The sequence below is a fragment of the Carcharhinus amblyrhynchos genome, chromosome 9 (genome assembly GCF_965287045.1).
Source record: "Carcharhinus amblyrhynchos chromosome 9, sCarAmb.v2.hapA, whole genome shotgun sequence".
Classification (NCBI taxonomy): Eukaryota; Metazoa; Chordata; class Chondrichthyes; order Carcharhiniformes; family Carcharhinidae; genus Carcharhinus; species Carcharhinus amblyrhynchos.
This window is the reverse complement of record NC_137332.1, coordinates 83,339,989-83,358,014: the sequence shown is the minus strand read 5'-3', so window position 1 is coordinate 83,358,014 and position 18,026 is coordinate 83,339,989. Positions and strand designations below refer to the sequence as shown.

At 44.1% G+C, this 18,026-nt stretch overlaps 1 protein-coding gene across 6 annotated transcripts in view; it reads right to left on the bottom strand.

The window, feature by feature from the left end:
* The window catches only part of cep350 (centrosomal protein 350), a 243,456-nt gene that overhangs the window by 204,152 nt on the left and 21,278 nt on the right, over nucleotides 1-18,026 (bottom strand). Inside the window, exon 1 of one of the 6 annotated variants that reach the window (XM_080195997.1) lies at nucleotides 5,155-5,185. The exons of the other annotated variants lie outside the window; for them this stretch is intronic. The gene's annotated coding sequence lies outside the window, so the exon portion shown is untranslated. Of the gene's footprint in view, nucleotides 1-5,154; nucleotides 5,186-18,026 lie in introns of those variants that run through there. 6 annotated transcript variants of the gene reach the window in all.

The following is an 18,026-nucleotide window of genomic DNA, read 5'->3' as shown; positions in this document are numbered from 1 at the left end:
ATCCTCTAAAGGACCAACGTTCACCCTAGCCAGCCTCTTCCTTTTTATATATTTATAAAAACTCTTGCTATCCTTTTTTATATTAAGTGCTAGCCCAGCCTCATAGCTTCTCCTACCCTCCTTTATCAACTTCTTTGTCAATCTTTGTTGACATTTAAACCTTTCCCAATCCTCTTCTCGCCCACTACTCTTAGCTACTCTAAATTCCTCCGCTTTTAATTTAACACTTTCCTTCACCTCCTTCGTTATCCACGGCTTATTACCTCTCTTCCTACTGTCCTTTTTAACCATCGGAATAAATTTCTGCTGAGCACCAAGAAAGATCTCCTTAAAGATCCTCCACTGCTCCTCAGCAGACCTACCTTCCAACGCACTCCCCCAGTCCACATTCGCCAATTCTTCTCTCATCCTACCATACTCCCCTCTATTCAAACAAAGGACGCGTGTCCGGGAACCCACTTTCTCCTCCTCCATCTGCACCAGAAACTCCACCATACAATGATCACTCTCTCCAAGAGGATCCTTCACCGCAAGGTCCCTAATTCTACCCGCCTCATTACATAGCACCAGATCCAAGATAGCTCGCTCCCTCGTCGGCTCCAACACACACTGTTCAAGGAAATTATCCCGGCAGCATTCCAAGAACTCCTCCTCGAGCCCACCTCGTCCAACATGGGTCGACCAATCAATATGCAGATTGAAATCTCCCATAACTACTGCCGTCCCATTCCTGCACGCCGCACTTATTTGCGTGTTAACAGCCCGCCCCACCTCCAGATCATTATTCGGGGGCCTATAGACGACACCCACCAGCGTCTTCCTCCCTTTGCTGTTCCTAATCTCCACCCACAACGATTCCACGTTCTGCTCTTTGGCTCCGATATCAAGCTGCCAATCCCAAACTCAAGGTTCCTTTTTTATCTCTTGGATCTGCGATATTAATCAAGGTTAAGAAATTTGGTCAGAAACAATAACTAATATTTAGTTAACATCATTTAATGATAGTGATCTTCAGGGTGCCAGATATTGTGCATACAGTTGAAATCTGGTCAGTACGCTCGGGTAGGACTTTACCCGAGTCCTATGCTACTCAAATACATCATTCCAGCCATTAGATATTGGTGGTGAGAGATGCAGTGATTCCAGATGTTCAAGAACATGAATGGATTTGGTACAGCGGATTCAGACTAGGAGCATTTAAGTTTGTTGGCTCTTTTGCACATGCATCATGGAGCATTGGGCAGCACTTGCAGATCAAATCTTCATTACCTTACATACATTCCAAGTTGTTGTTGCTGCTAACAGATTTAGGATTTTGATCACGTGTCCTGATTTGAAATGCTTTCACCAATAAAGCAATGATGCCAAACAGCCATTTCCAAACATCCAGATCCACAAAATACTAACTGACCAAACCAACAAAGCAGAAATTAAATTACAAATAATGTTGAGTTTCCTGGACTTTGGGAGCCAGATTTGCAGGACCTCAATAACCATGCATCATATCAGCTGGGATGAAGGTTGAAATGGAACCCACGTGGTGCAACTAAGTCTCCTTAGTCCAGTTTCTGAAGGTCACAAATCCACACATGTCACTAAATCAAAAGTCTCAAAAACACAGCAGTGTGGAAAAGGAAAGGCCATAATTACTACAGCAGAATAGAGGGACTTTGCCCAATGTAACATGTGCTATTTCTCTGACCTTAGCACATTTGCACTAACACTGCCACAAGGAGCACAATACTCAAAACTGCTGTAATGTAATACAGGTGACTCGTTAGTACTCATCACTACAGGCATATTAATGGTCTCTCACTGGTCAGTATGCGGTGGCCAGTCAGTCGTTTTCCCCCCACTCAACAGTTACAAAAGATAGACTGTAATTTACACTTTGTAGCAGGTATATGCAACATGATTCCCTTCTCAGCCAACCATACCACAAATAGACAAAGGCAGCAGTATGGGAGAAAATAAGAACACAAGAACATAACAAATAGGAGCAGGAGTAGGCCATCTAGCCCTTCGAGCCTGCCCCGCCATTCAATAAGATCATGGCTGATCTGAAGTGGATCAGTTCCACTTTCCCGCTTTCTCCCCATAACCCTTAATTCCCTTGTCTGTCAAAAACCTATCTACCCGTGACTTAAATATATTTAGCGAGGAAGCCTCCACCACTTCAACGGGCAGAGAATTCCAGAGATTCACCACCCTTTGAGTGAAGAAATTCCTCCTCAACTCTGATCTAAACTGCCCCCCCCACCCCCCCCACTTATCTTGAGGCTGTGCCCTCTAGTCCTGCTATCCTTTCTGAGCGGGAAGAATCTCTCTACCTCTACCCTATCCATCCCTTTCATTATCTTATACGTCTCTATAAGATCCCACCTCATCCTTCTAAACTCCAACGAGTACAGACCCAGTCTATTTAGGCTCTCTACATAGTCTAACCCCCCTCATCTGCAGTATCAGCCTAGTGAACCTCCTCTGCACTCCCTCCAAGGCCAATATATCCTTGCGCAAGTGCGGCGACCAAAACTGCATACAGTACTCCAGCTGCAGCTTCACCAGTGCCCTGTACAATTGCAGCAAGACCACCCTGCTTTTATATTCTATCCCCCTCGCTATAAAGGCCAGCATCCCATTTGCCTTCTTGATCACCTGCTGCACCTGCAGAGTGGGTTTTTGCGACTCATGCACAAGGACCCCCCAGGTCCCTCTGCACCGTAGCATGCTGCAGCTTTTCTCCCTTTAAATAGTAATCCCTCCTACTATTATTTCTGCCAAAGTGGATAACTTCACACTTGCTAACATTGTACTCCATCTGCCAGGTCCTCGCCCATTCGCTCAGCCTATCCAGATCCCTCTGCAGACTTTCCACACCCTCTGCACAACTTGCTTTTCCACTCATCTTTGCGTCATCAGCAAATTTCGTTACCCTACACTCAGCCCCCTCCTCCAGGTCATCTATATAAATGGTAAATAGCTGAGGCCCCAGCACCGATCCCTGCGGCACTCCACTAGTCACCAACTGCCAATCGGAATAGCACCCATTGATACCAACTCTCTGCCTATTAGACGACCAATCCTCTATCCACGCTAACACCTTACCCCCAACTCCATGCCCCCTAACCTTCTGAAGCAACCTTTTGTGCGGCACCTTATCAAATGCCTTTTGAAAATTGAGAAACACCACATCCACCAGTTCCTCTCTGTTTACGGCACTAGTCACATCCTCATAGAAATCCAATAAATTCGTCAAACACGACTTCCCCTTAACAAATCCGTGCTGCGTCTGCTCTATCAAACCATTCTTTTCTAGGTGCCTCGCTATTTCTTCTTTGATGACGGATTCAAGCATTTTTCCAACTGCAGACGTTAAACTAACCGGCCTATAACTCCCTGCCTTTTGTCTGCTACCTTTTTTAAACAGCGGCGTAACATTAGCCGTTTTCCAATCTTCTGGCACTTTCCCGGAATCCAGCGAAGTTTGGTAAATAATCACAAAGGCATCTACTATCACCCCTGCCATTTCCTTCAGAAATAGATGTTCACCTACTTAACTCTCTGGAAGACTGATCAAACATTGTATATGCAACTTTGAAACCAAAAAATACTGCAATGAAGCATCCAATGTTATCTGATTCCATCATATAGTACAATGTATCACCATGAACCTCTTCTTGTTCCTGACCCAACCATTCACCTGCAAAGAATATGAGCTTCAAGATAATTATTCAGAAATGATGTGTTCAGAATGCTCTAAGCCTTAAATAGAGATTTATATAAGAACATAAGAAATAGGAGCAGGAGTAGGCCAAACAGCCCTTCGAGCCTGCCCCGCCATTCAATAAGATCATGGCTGATCTGTCGTGGCTCAGTTCCACATTCCTGCCCTCTCCCCATAACCCTTAATCCCCTCTGTAGCCTCCACCACTTCAGCGGGCAGAGAATTCCAGAGATTCACCACCCTTTGAGTGAAGAAGTTCCTCCTCAACTCCGTTCTAAACCGTCCCCCCTTTATCTTGAGGCTGTGCCCCCTAGTCCTACTATCCTTTCTGAGCGGGAAGAGTCTCTCCACCTCTATCCTATCCATCCCATTCATCATCTTATACGTCTCAATGAGATCTCCCCTCATTCTTCTAAACTCTAACGAGTACAAAAGCCTAATTTACTCAGCCTTTCCTCATAGCTCAACTCCCTCAACTCTGGCATCATCCTAGTAAACCTCCTCTGCACTCCCTCCAAGGCCAAAATATCCTTATGTAAGTACAGCGCCCAAAACTGCACACAGTACTCCAGCTGCGGCCTCACCAATGCCCTATACAGCTGCAGCAAGACCTCCCTACTTTTATATTCAATCCCCCTTGCGATGAAGGCCAGCATCCCATTCGCCTTCCTGACCACCTGCTGCACCTGCAAGCTGGGTTTTTGCAACTCATGCACAAGGATCCCGAGGTCCCTCTGCACCATCGCCTGCTGCAGTTTTTCTCCACGCAAGTAATAATCCTTCCTGCCATTATTCCTACCAAAGTGGACCACCTCGCACTTGCCAACATTAAATTCCATTTGCCATTTCTTGGCCCATTCGCCCAGCCTATCTAGATCCTTCTGTAGACTCTCCACACCCTCCGCACAATTTGCCTTTCCACCAATCTTGGTGTCATCAGCAAATTTCGACACCCTACACTCGGTTCCCTCCTCCAGATCATCTATATAAATGGTAAATAGCTGAGGCCCCAGAACTGACCCCTGGGGCACTCCACTAGTCACCATCCGCCAATCCGAATAGCACCCATTGACCCCCACTCCCTGCCTCCTATTTGACAACCAGTCCTCTATCCACGCTAACACCCTACCCCCAATTTAAATTCTCATCTTATCTCGAAGATCATTTTGTAGTACTGATGATGCAAAACTGCTCAAAGGTTACTCTGGTTAAAAAAAACCACGTGCCATCACTCTGACCAAATCAGGTCAAGTTATAATAAGGCATTAAATTACACTGCCTAAAATACAAGAAAGGATATTCCTCATCTAATAACTAAATTCTAAAAATGCACACTTTTGTGTTTTCCAGAGAGTAATTTCTTATAAAGCCAAAATACTGCAGATACCAGAATCAGAAACAAAAACAGAAATCTGACACAGCTGACGAACCTCTGACAAAGGGTCATCCAAATTCAAAACGTTGGCTCTATTCGCTTTTCATAGATGCTCAGATCTGCTGAGATTTTCCAGCATTTTCTGTTGTGTGTGAGCAAGTTCTTATCATTGGTTTATTACGGAACATGTAACCACTTAGGTATTTTGACCTTTGCTGTTCCTGAAAATAAACTCAGTTCCACGTGTTTAAGTGGGTTTGAAGGTGAGGTCACTCCTAACATTTCGAAGAAAGATGGAGAATATGTGTAGAGTGCATTAAACTGACAGCCCGTATGTTAATTGCTGTGTCAATACCCCACAATCCTCCTGATGTGACTTAAACCAGTTTAACAAGATTAAAGTGATCCTGTGGCTCTTATTGCAGTGAAACAATGCCTGCCCACCACATTCCTTCATTCACACTGCAAATAAATCACAGAGCTGCAAGACACCCACAGAAGTGGCATCCATCTCAATCTGAAGCACATTACAATAGTGACTTCACTTCAAAAGTACATTATTGGCTGTGAAGTGCTTTGGCCATAAATTACTTCTTGCTTTGCAGAAGTACTAAGTAATTCACTGCCCAAGACTATAGAGAAGATTTTCATTGAACCTATAGACAGTGTTACACACTAGAATCAATTTTAGCATTTGAGCTTTCCAACACAGACATACTGTGTTCCAGACAATTTAAAGTTAACAAGCCCTAGGATAAGAAAGCCAGCATTAGTAAAGGTACACTGTGTTTGATCCTGCTTAAAACTTAAGATCAGCACACCATAGTGCACAGATGTCATTCTGACATGAGACGAAGTTGTATAAAAAAATGATTAGCTCTCTGGTTATTTTACGAAGACCTTAACACTCAAACACCTTTTAATCTGCCCACAATTGGCCCAAGTCCCACTTTCTCACTCTTATAGTATAACTCAAATGGCTGTTCCTTAGAGCAATCTAAATGACTCATTTATGTAAACTAAATGTTAATTGTCCTCTACTGAAGTTAATGGAACAACTCCATGATTTACTTCCTTTTTACATTACAGAACCCTTTCGTAAATGCACCAGTTCACTTGGTGTCAGATGCATTCCCCTTTACATTACACAGTTTATTCAGCAGAACTGAGCAATAAATACACACAGCCACATTTGTTTATACAGTCACGTTTGCAAATCTGGTTGAGGCTGTTTCCCAATGTCAGGAGTACATTGCTAAACAGGGAGTCTGATAAATAAATGACAGCAGGTGGCAGAAAGTCACAACAGACATGTTACTGCAGCTGCAATCTGCACAAAGTCCAACTTACACACTGGCATCAAGTGGCCAACCCACTAGAATTTACAGCAGTATCATGTCATCTCTCTTTAAATGGTGAAAGCTAGAGAATTAGACAAGTAAAATCTCCATTAGCCACCCTTGGTAAATGGCAGATAAATAAATGCCCCCAGATTTCACTCAGGGACAACAAATGCATAGAAACAAAGACAAGTTTAATACAAAATTTGACTTAAACTGTCCTCGAGCTATGGAACTGACTTCTACCACAGCAGAAGATTGCAGTTAGCAGCTGAGAAAGAACTGACACCTGGCACAAGGCTATGTTATACAATGTTTGGCGATAATTGCAGTGCAAATAACAGAGCTTTGTTTTAAAACTGAATAGGAAAATAGCCAACCACTTTGATGGAACGGATTAATTTGGATGCACTCATTGATGAGTTCAAGAGTATGTGCTGCACGTCATTAAATGTGATACACAGCAGCCCTGCGCTAGCCATGTAACAATGTAAATTAAAATCATGGAAACCTGCAGTGCAGGAGAAAGCCAAACAGCCCATGGAGTCTGCACCAACTGTCCTATCCCACCCAGTTCTTGACCCGTTTAACCCCATGTGTTTAATCCATTAATCCCCCTAACCTTCACATCTTGGAACACTAAGGAGCAATTTAGCACGATCAATCCACCTAAGCTGTACACCTTTGGACTGTGGAAGGAAACCAGAGCACCGGGAGAAAACCCACACAGATACAGGGAGAGCGAGAAGACTCAATACAGTCATTCAAGGTCGGAAATGAAGCCAGGCTCCTGACACTATGAGGCAATAGTGCTAACCACTGTGCGTGGTTAACAGCGTCCTCAATATTTCAATAAAAGGAGGAAGGAAGTTAGTTCACATTTTAATCAACAAAATCTGATAGATACTGTTCACTTTCACATATGGTTTTACAGGCAAAGTATAAAATTTGTTGATATGAAAATGAGCACAGTGGCAATTCAGGAGATGATGGCTGTGAGCTGACTGAAACAAACTAAAGAGGAGGATCACAAAAGTGGGTCAAATATCGTTGAATGCAGAAAATTTCACTCCTGGAGCACTTGAGGCATAACTGTGCGACACACTGTAACAGCAGAACAGGGCAACGGACAGTCACTGACCAGACGGCAGTCACGTAGCTATTTGATTGTTCAATAGATTGTGGGTTCAAATCCCACCACAAAGACTGAAACACAAAGTCTAAGCTGTCACTTGGGCGCAGAGGGAGCAGAATACTGTCAGAGGTTCCATCTTCCAGGTGAGATGTTAGACCAAGACTTCACCTCCCCAGCTCAGGCCGATGTTTATTAAAACAGATTATTTTGGTTATTGAATTGCTGCATGCAGGATCCAGGACTTTCAAACTGGGCATCAAATTTCCTAGTTTACAACACTGCAAAGTACCTTATTGGTTATAAAGTACATTATCATGTCCTAAGCTTACGAAAGGCAATATTTCATACAGGTTTTCCTCCCTTTTTCCAAGTTTTCCCCTCTTTTAAGCTGCAAAGACAAAACCAAGCACAAAACATGCATGCAACTATCAAGTAAGGTATAGCACTGTGCAATACAGACTGGAGAGATTCTGAGGTCAATCCTCAGTCTGGATCTCTCTCAGTTGGGGCAGAAGGAATTGGCTTCAACTGAGAGAAAAGGGAGGAAAATCTCCAGTATTCCTTTGCGAAGTGTGTAAATGTGGAATGGATCAGGCCTGGTTGAGATCTCTCTCGGTTGTCTGGCAATGCACAATATGGACTTAGAAATAAAACGTGATTACCTGGGCAAATTGTTAGGAGAGTACAGTGAAGGAAACTGGGGGAAAAAAATCATCTCACTTCCACAGAAATAGCTGAAGTTGTCAATACAAAACTTCTCAGGAAGAACACCTCTAGGATCTTCAGGGAAGGGGGAGATGAGGATTCTCCCAGGCTGCTGGGCTGCTTTTCAGCTTGCTTGAGATCAAGGTGGGCCAGAGATTGGGTGGGCTGAAGCTGCCCTGGGCAAGTTGGCGGGACCATCAATTGGGCCATTGCGGAGGGGGGTTGATGAGCCAGCGATGCAGGGGTTGCAGGGCTGGCCAGCAACTTAACTGGCCAGCAGTAGGGGGCTGCTGCACATGTGCCAATCTTGACACTGAGATTGGTGCTTGCACAGTGGCCAGCTCAGCGCAATGCTGCCAGCCTCTCTAGCAGGAATAGGTCCCACCCACAAATTATTGGAGTGATTCACAATGTGGACACAGTGTGGAAGATTCATTTTGAAATTGCCGATGAAAGAACAACAGTACTTACTCCAGTTTTGAGGCAAATTCAAAGCTTAGAATCTTTTTGGGAGAATCACCCATCATCTTTCCATATTGAAAAGGCTTTGAACATGCATGTAATTTTTCTATGCATTTCTGAATTCAGCTAGCCTTACATTTTCGAATGTTAATGTGCAACACCATTTGATGTATAGACAATGTTTGAAGACATTCTTACGACTAGGGAAGTTGTGCCATAGGCTCACCATCATCTCAAAGCTAGTGCTCAGACTTTGATATACCACTGCTCGTTCACTAATGCAAACTTTTTACACCCACATCTACCATCACCATAAGGGATGCCTTGGTTGAAAATGTGCCGATCACCATGTTACAGTGCTGGGGATGTTCCCAGGTATTTGCTGCCCTTGTCCTTCTAGAGGGTAGTGGTCATAAGTTTTAAAAGTGCTGCATAAGGAGCCTTGGTGAGTTCGTTACCACAGGACTGGTAGTCTCTGACAAACTCTTGCAGCCACTAGCTACATGGCTGATTCAGTCTCTGGTCAATGGTAACCAGCAGGGCGGGGCGGGGCAGGTCCCCCGAGTATAGGCGAGCACAGGGCTGAGTGCGGGAGGATGGAGGGGTGGGTGGTGGGGTGCTGAGTGCAGGCCAGTGGAGGGGGAGGTGATGGGGGCTGGCAGAAGGGAGGGGGATGGGGCGAGGGGGGAAGAGAGTACGTGAACAGTGGGGGAGCGAGCACGGCAGAGAGAGCGCGTCTGACAGCAACTGTAGAGGTGGGAGGCAACCACGGCAGAGAGATTGCGCGCGGAGGGGAGCAACTGCAGCAGACAGCACGCGCATGGAGGGCAGTAACCACGGCAACAGGAGCACGCGCACAAAGAGGGGGAAACCGCAGCAGAGTGTGTGCACGGAGAGGAGGCAACCGCGGCAGAGATTGCGTGTACGGAGGAACTGGGAGACTACCATGGCAAAGAGCATACGCACAGAGGGGAAGGGGAAGGGGCGACTGCAACACAGAGCACACTCGGGGGTGGCAACCTTGGCAGAGAGCACGTGCGCACGTAGGGGTGGTAACCACAGCAGAGTGCGCGCGCGGAGGTAGCGCCATCCACAGCAGAGTGCCCATGGAGGTGGGAGGCGACCACGGCAGAGACTGTGCGCACATGTGGCAGGGAGGACATGCCGGGGGGGGGGGGGGGGGCACAGGGACATGACATCGGCAGACAGCGTACACGCAAAGGGAGGCAACCGCGGTACAGCACATGCGCGACCGTGGCAGAGTGAGCGCACACAGAGGGAGGGCAAACACAGTAGAGACCACGCGCACACTGGGGTGGGGGGTGGGGGGGGGGGGGGGGGGCGGGCACCACGATAGAGATCCCATGCACAGAGGAGGCGCAGCCTAAAGCAAGATACCGGGATCTTGGAATGACTATCTACAGATTCCTGAAGGTAGCAGGGCAAGTTGATAGGGTGGGTTAGAAGACCTATGGAATCCTTTAATTTATCAACTGGGGAATACAGCAGGGAGGTTACGCATAAATCATCACGAATATTGTGTGCACTTCTTGTCATCTCATTACAAAAAGGATGCAATTGCACTAGAGAATGCACAGAGGAGATTTACAAGGAAAATTGCAGCTATGAGAAATTTTAGCATGTCTGACAGCAACTGTAGAGACAGAATAGAGCTAATGATTCAAGTTTGGGTAATCCTTCATCAGAACTGAAAACAGTAGAAAATAGGGTGATATTTATACTGTTATGCATGATGTGGGGATGCCAGCATTGGTCTGGAATGGGCACACTAAGTCACATAACAGCAGGTTGAAGTCTGACAGGTTTACTTGGAATCAGAAGCTTTCGGAACGCTGCTCCTTCATCAAGTGATTCCAAATAAACTGCTGTCTTTAACTTGGTGCTGTGAGACTTCTTACTAACTGTTCTGGTGAGGGGTAGGGGGATTCACAAAGATGTCTTAGAGAAAAAGACAAAGGGAATGTAAATGCTGCTGGTCATGGCTAACAAGGTTGTTGATAGCAGCCATTAAGAGGTCAGAATGTGTAAATGACAGAATAAATGTACAGAAAGTTGTCTCACAACATCAGGTTAAATCCAACAGGTTTAGTTGGTAGCACAAGTTGCAAGCTTTCAAACGCTGCGCCTTCATCAGCTGAGTGAGAGTTCTGTTCACAAACAGGGCATATAAAGACACAAACTCAAAATTTACAAAATAATGGTTGGAATGCGAGTCTTTACAGGTAATCAAGTCTTAAAGATACAGCCAATGTGTGCAGAGAGAGGGTTAAGCACAGGTTGAGATGTGGATTGTCTCCAGCCAGGACAGTTTGTGAGATTTTGTAAGCCCGGGCAAGTTGTGGTGATTACAGATAGTGTGACATGAACCCAAGATCCCGGTTGAGGCCATCCTTGTGTATGCGGAACTTGGTTATAAAGAACAAAGAACAACCCAGCACGGGAAACAGGCCCTTCGGCCCAACAAGCCCGCGCCGCCACATCACCCTACACCTATTCTACCCTGCGTGTCTACGAATAGAACCCCTGACTTAGCCAGATTCAGGGGAGAATAGTGTCAATTTGAGTTACGAGTTTCTGTTCAGCAATTCTCCTCAGAAAAGGAACACAGGACATGGTGGAAAGAGTACCCTTCATCATCCAGTACTTTCCTGGAGCAGAGAAGCTACATCTTCTTCTCCGGAGCCTTCAACATGTCATCAACGAAGACGAACATTTCGCCAAGATCATCCCCACACTCCCACTTCTTCTCTCCAAACCACCACACAACCTGAAACAGATCATTGTCTACAGCAAATTACCACGCCTTCAGGAGAACAGTGACCACGACACCACACAACCTCTGCAAGGCGTGCCCGATCATTGACACGAATGCCATCATCTCATATGAGAATACCATCCCACCAGGTACACGGTACATAGTCTTGCAACTTGGCCAACGTTGTCTACCTAATACACTGCAGGAAAGGATGTCCCGAGGGATAGTACATTGGGGAGACTATGCAGACGCTATTGCAATGGATGAATGAACACCATTCGACAATCACCAGGCAGGAGTGTTCTTTTCCAGTCACGGGCATTCAGCCTCTGATCTTTGAGTAAGCATTCTCCAAGGCAGTCTTCACGACACACAGCAACACAACCGTTGAGCAGAAACTGACAGCCAAGTTCCGCACACAAGGATGGCCTCAACCGGGATCTTGGGTTCATGTCACACTATCTGTAACCCCCACGACTTGCAGGGCTTACAAAATCTCTCTAACTGTCCAGGCTGGAGACAATACAGGTCTCTTTAACCTGTGCTTAACCCTCTCTCCACTCACACTGTCTGTACCTTTAAGGCTTGATTACCTGTAAAGATGTACATTCCAACCATCATTTTGTAAATTGAGTATGTATCTTTATATGCCCTGTTTGTGAACAGAACTCCCACTCAGCTGATGAGTAGTGCTCTGAAAGCTTATGGCTTGTGCTACCAAATAAACATGTTGGACTTTAACCTAGTGTTGTGAGATTTCTTACTATGCTTACCCCAGTTCATTGCCGGTTTCTCCACATCAAGGATAAACGTAAGCAGAGTGTCAAAGGACAACCTCAGACATGTAACACATGGCCTTAGTTGAGTGGGGGGAGAAGAAACCATAAGAGAGAACAAGCATATAAGGAACCATAAGAGAACCATAAGCATCCATAGTTTGGGGAAAAAGATGGAAAGCAAGGTTTTAGAAAAGCGGAAAATGAAAAGGTGGAAAAAATGAAAACTAAAAAAATTTCGGCATATAAATAGATAAAGTGAAGCAGAGGGGGAGAAGATAGTTCATTCTCTGAAGTGGTGAACTCAATGTTCAGTCTTGAAGGCTGTAAATCAGAAGATGGGGTGCTCTTCCTTCAGTTTGCAGTGAGCTTCACTAGAACATTGCAACAGGCCAAGGACAGACATGTTGACATGACAGCAGAATGGTGTGTTGAAACGACAAGAGACAGAAAGGTCTGGGTCCTGCTCACAGATGGATCAACCATGTTCAGCAAACCCATCATCCAACTTGCGATTGTTGTCTCCAGTGTTGAGTAGACAGCATTGGGAGCTGTGAGTGCAATTGACCAGATTAAAGGGGGTGCATGATCTGAAAAGTGTGTTTGAGCCCTTGGATGGTGAGCAGGGAGGTGGTAAAGGAGCAGGTGTTGCACCCTCTGTGATTACATGGGAAGGTGCCGTGGGCACCTTCCCAGAAAGAATGGTCCCTGCGGAATGTTGACAGAGGAGTGAGGGGAAGGTGTGTTTTGTGGTGGCATCATCTAGAATTGGCGGAAATGGCAGAGGATGATCCTTCGAATGCAGGTGCTGGTGGAGCGAAAAGTCAGGACAAGGTGGTCGCTATCCTGGTTCTGGAAGGGAGGAAAGGGAGTAAGAGGGGAGGGGGTGATTTCCACATTCTGTGCCAACAAGCTATCAGATTTCTCCATGTTAAGCTCAAATGGGTTCTCAAAGGATCACTACAGCAGAATGGCAAAATAACTAGCATCCATCTTACACCTTGCTATTCTGCAACACACTAAACTGGACTTCAATATGCTATGCCAATTGCAAATACAATGCAGAAAGCATAGGTACCTTTACTCTACAACTCCAGTAAGCAAAGTGCTTCACAACAAAAGTGCACAACTCCAGAAAGCAGTTCAGGAGAAAGTCAGTCATAGAGGTTTACATCATGGAAACTGGCCCTTCGGCCCAACTTATCCATGCCACGTTTTTTTTTAAAAAACCCCTAAACTAATCCCAAATGCCCGCATTTGGCACATATCCTTCTATACCCACCTTATCCATGTAACTATCTAAATGCTTTTTAAAAGACAAAATTGTACCCACCTCTACTACTACTTCTGGCAGCTTGTTCCAGGCATGCATCATCCTGTGTGTGAAAAAATTGCCCTTCTGGACACTTCTATATCTCTCCCCTGTCACCTTAAACCTATACCCTCTAGTTTTAGGCTCACCTACCCTTGGGAAAAGATATTGATTATCTACCTTGTCTAGGCTCCTCATTATTTTATAACGTCTATAAAGGTCATCCCTGTACGCCCCAGAGAAAAATGTCTCAAGCATATCCTTATAACTCAAACTATCAAATCCCAGTAGCATCCTAATAAATCTTTTCTGCACTCTTTCTAGTTTAATAATATCCTTTCTATTATAGGGTGACCAGAACTGCACACAGTATTCCAAATGTGGCCTTACCAATGTCTTGTACAACTTCAATAAGATGTTCCAACTCCTGTTTTCAATGTTCTGCCCAACGAAACCAAGCATGCTGAAAGCTTTCTACACCATTCTGTCCATCTGTGACTCCACTTTCAAGGAGCTATGAACATGTACCCCTAGATCTCTTTGTTCTGTAACTCTCCCCAACGCCCTATTAACTGAATAACTCCTGCTCCAGTTCAATCAAAATGCATCATCTCACATTTGTCTAAATTAAACTCCACCTGCCATTTGTCAGCCCATTGGCCCAACTGATCAAGATTTTGTTGCAATCGGAGATAACTTTCTTCACTGTCCACTATGCTACCAATCTTGGTGTCATCTGCAAACTTACTAACCATGCCCCCTACATTCTCATCCAAATCATTAATATAAATGACAAATAACAGTGGATCCAGTACTGATCCTTGAGTCTCACCCCTGGTCACAGGCCTTCAGTTTGAAAAAAAAACTCTCTACAACCACCCTCTGGCTTCTGTCAAGAAACCAATTTTGTATCCATTTTGATACCTCACCTTGGATCCCTTGAGATTTAACCTTATGCAATAACCAACCATGCAGTACCTTATCAAAGGCCTTGATAAAGTCCATGTAGGCAACATCAACTGCACTGCCCTCATCTACCTTCTAGGTAACCCCTTCAAAAAACTCAGTTCCATTTGTGAGACATGATTTTCCACTCACAAAGCTATGCTGTCCCTGATCAGTCCTTGCATCTCTAAATGCCTCTAGGTCCTATTTCTCAAAATACCTTTCAACAACTTACTCACCACAGGTGTGAGGCTCACTGGCCTGTAGTTCCCAGGCTTTTCCCTGCATCCCTTTTTAAACAAAGGCACATTTGCCACCCTCCAAATCTTCAGGCACCTCACCTGTGACTATCAATATCTCTGCTAGGGGACCCGCAATTTCCTCACTAGCCTCCACAATGTTCTGGGATACACCATCAGGTCCCGGGGGTTTATCTACCTTGATGCACTTTAAGACTTCCAACACCACCTTCTCTGTAATAATAATCAAGACATCACTATTTATTTCCCCAAGTTCCCTAACATGCATGCTTTTCTCAATAGTAAATACTGATGAGAAATATTCATTTACGATCTCACCCATCTCATGGATTCACACACAGATGGCCTTGTTGATCCTTAAGAGGCCCTACTCTTTCCCTTGTTACTCTTTTGCCCTTTATGTATTTGTAGTGTCTCGCATGGGGTGGCCAAAGAGCGTAGCATCCGAATGCTCAGGGACCCTCCATCCTTCAGGGCATATTTTCAATTTACCTGGAATCAAACTCATTGTTCAAAAAGTGCAGACACTCCATCAGTGTTCTCTAAATACAAAAAGAGCAGTGCAAGCAGAGTTCTCCTCAGGGAAGGAGACTTGCAGTTCTAACCAGTGGTATAAATAAATCTGCCTTGAGCAGATTTGTGTTGAGAAGGTGCAGACACTCCTGAGTTCTGCAGTGACTAGGCTCAAACAGCAGCTGCAGTATAAATGCACCAGCAAATATCACAGTAGAGATCAATTTCAGGAACAGGTGGATTTGTTCAACTGCACTAAATGCCCCTTCTGCTCTACACATCAAAACTCCTAATTTCACACAGACAACAACTGGGGAATGGAGCAAAGATGAACATAACAATTAATTACCCAGATTCCTAAATTTGCTATCGCTGCACAACTTGAATGGAGGGCGGCACGGTAGTGCAGTGATTTGCACTGCTGCCTCACAGCGCCAGGGACCAGGGTTCAATTCCGGCCTTGGGTGACTATCTGTTTGGAGTTTGCACATTCCCCCAACGTCTGCGTGGTTTCCCCCAAGGTGCTCTGCTTTCCTCCCACAGTCCAAAGTTGTGCAGGTTAGATTGGCCATAATAAATTGCCCCTTAGTGTCAGAGAATTAGGAAGGTAAATATGTGGAGTTAAAGGGATAGGGCTTGGGTGGGATTGTTGTGATGCAGGCTCAATGGGTAAATGGCCTCCTTCTGCATTGTAGATTCTATGATTCTATCTAACTTACTGACACAGCAAACCAGGGCAGATGGTGGCGCAATGGCATTATCAGTGGACTAGTAATCCAGAGACCTAGGGTAATGTTCTGGGGACTCAACTTCAAATCCCACCATGGCAGTTAATGAAATTTGACTACAATAAAAATCTGGAATTATAAAGTCAAATGACGACCATAAAACCATTGTCATTTGTCCCATCTGCCTGCTCTGGGGATGCAGGTAGATGTTAAATATTCCATATAACAATTTGATGAGGGAATTAATGTGGTGCACTGGCCAACATTTCTCCAAAATCTTCACCACCAAAGAACAGGCTGCATCAAGGCTTGTGGTAGCTTCCAATGCACAAATTTCCTTTTGTGTTTGCAAAGTAGTTCATCACGCTTAAAGCTCTGAGACATTACTGGGAGATAAAAAGTACATGTTAACTCAACTAGCAACTTAAACTCTGCATGAATTTTAATTATTTCCAGAATCTTTCCAAACCACACAGACACAGTACTTACAACACAATTAATCCAAACATGACCATTCCATTTACTTTTTTTTAAATCTACCCACTTCTTGAACATTCAAGCATCACAAATGCTTGAAATCAAATTGAAAGAGAATATACACACCAGATCTGTCAGCATCTCTAAAGATAAGACAAGTTAACACTTCGAATATAGTCAAAGGATCAATGCCTGGCACTTTAACCTGTCTTCAGATATTGGTAGATGTATGGTGTAATCACAGCACTTTCAACACTGCCTCATATTTCTTCATGGGCAGAGTGCTACAAGTCATTCCTATATGTGGTCCAAGTGTATGTTCAGGAGCATGCCCACATTTACCAAAATCTAATGCTACCATCATGGTGTAACAGTAAGACCCTTCTAGAATCTTGCCTGGATATTGACACCTCATACACTTCACCAATATGGTATATTGAAAGATCAATGAAACGTTTAGCAAGTGGAGGCAAAAGTGGGGATGGGTCAAGAGATACATATGTACTAATCTGAAGAAACATTATTTCAAAGAACAAGGGCTCAATTAATGCTTTCCTGGTGGACAGTTAGTACTAATTCATTCAAATACAAGTTAGATTTCTTGCCGACAATAACTTATTTGAGACATTATATGAGTAATTTGAGAAATGATGTGGCAAGTGTAGCAAGCTAGGAGGAACATATGACTTTTGACCTATGATTCCAAAAACCCTCCACTCCTGGGGTTTCTTAAACCAATGCTTAAGTCAGCTAAAGACAAACTGATACAATGATTATTCAATAACTTCCGTGTTTTGCATCAAGATGGTGGAAGGTACCTCTGTCTGACATGAATGGTGAGCTGCAATTTTTGAACAATCCTCCTTATCTAGCTTAAGTAAAGACTTCAAAGTCTGTAGCTTTTTCTTAAGTCTTGTTTCAATTTTTTTTTTAATTCCTTCCCAAATCTTTATTGCAAACACACAAACCATGAAAAATCCTGATAGCAGCACCCAGCAGTTCATATTTTAATTGCCCCTTCATGCTTTACTAAGGTAAAGAAAGATTTGCAAGAAAGATCACAAATGATCAACTAGTCTGTTAATGTGAGAGTAGATTTCGATCTATTTGCCCTCCCTTCTGTCTGAAAATAGAATCCATGCAAAACCACCATTGGTCAGACAGAACAAACCAACATGGATTCGAATTAGGGTGATAACAGACCAATTTAAATTCATTTGCTTAAAAGCTGTTTTAAATAATACCATATGAAAATTTTCACCTTTTAAAACATCATTTGTTTACAGTGTTGCTACAGTACACAATTTCACATTAACTCTATTTGAGACTTTGCATTCAAGAGTGTTGGAGCTATATTCCATGATGCAGATTGATATGAGTAGTTTATAATCAAAAGCTGGGGCAAAAAAGGTATCAACAGTTTTAATTCAGATTATAGTAAATGTGTGTCCATTAGGACTAAAAGCACCATGATCATATAAATAGAGATTTTGATCTT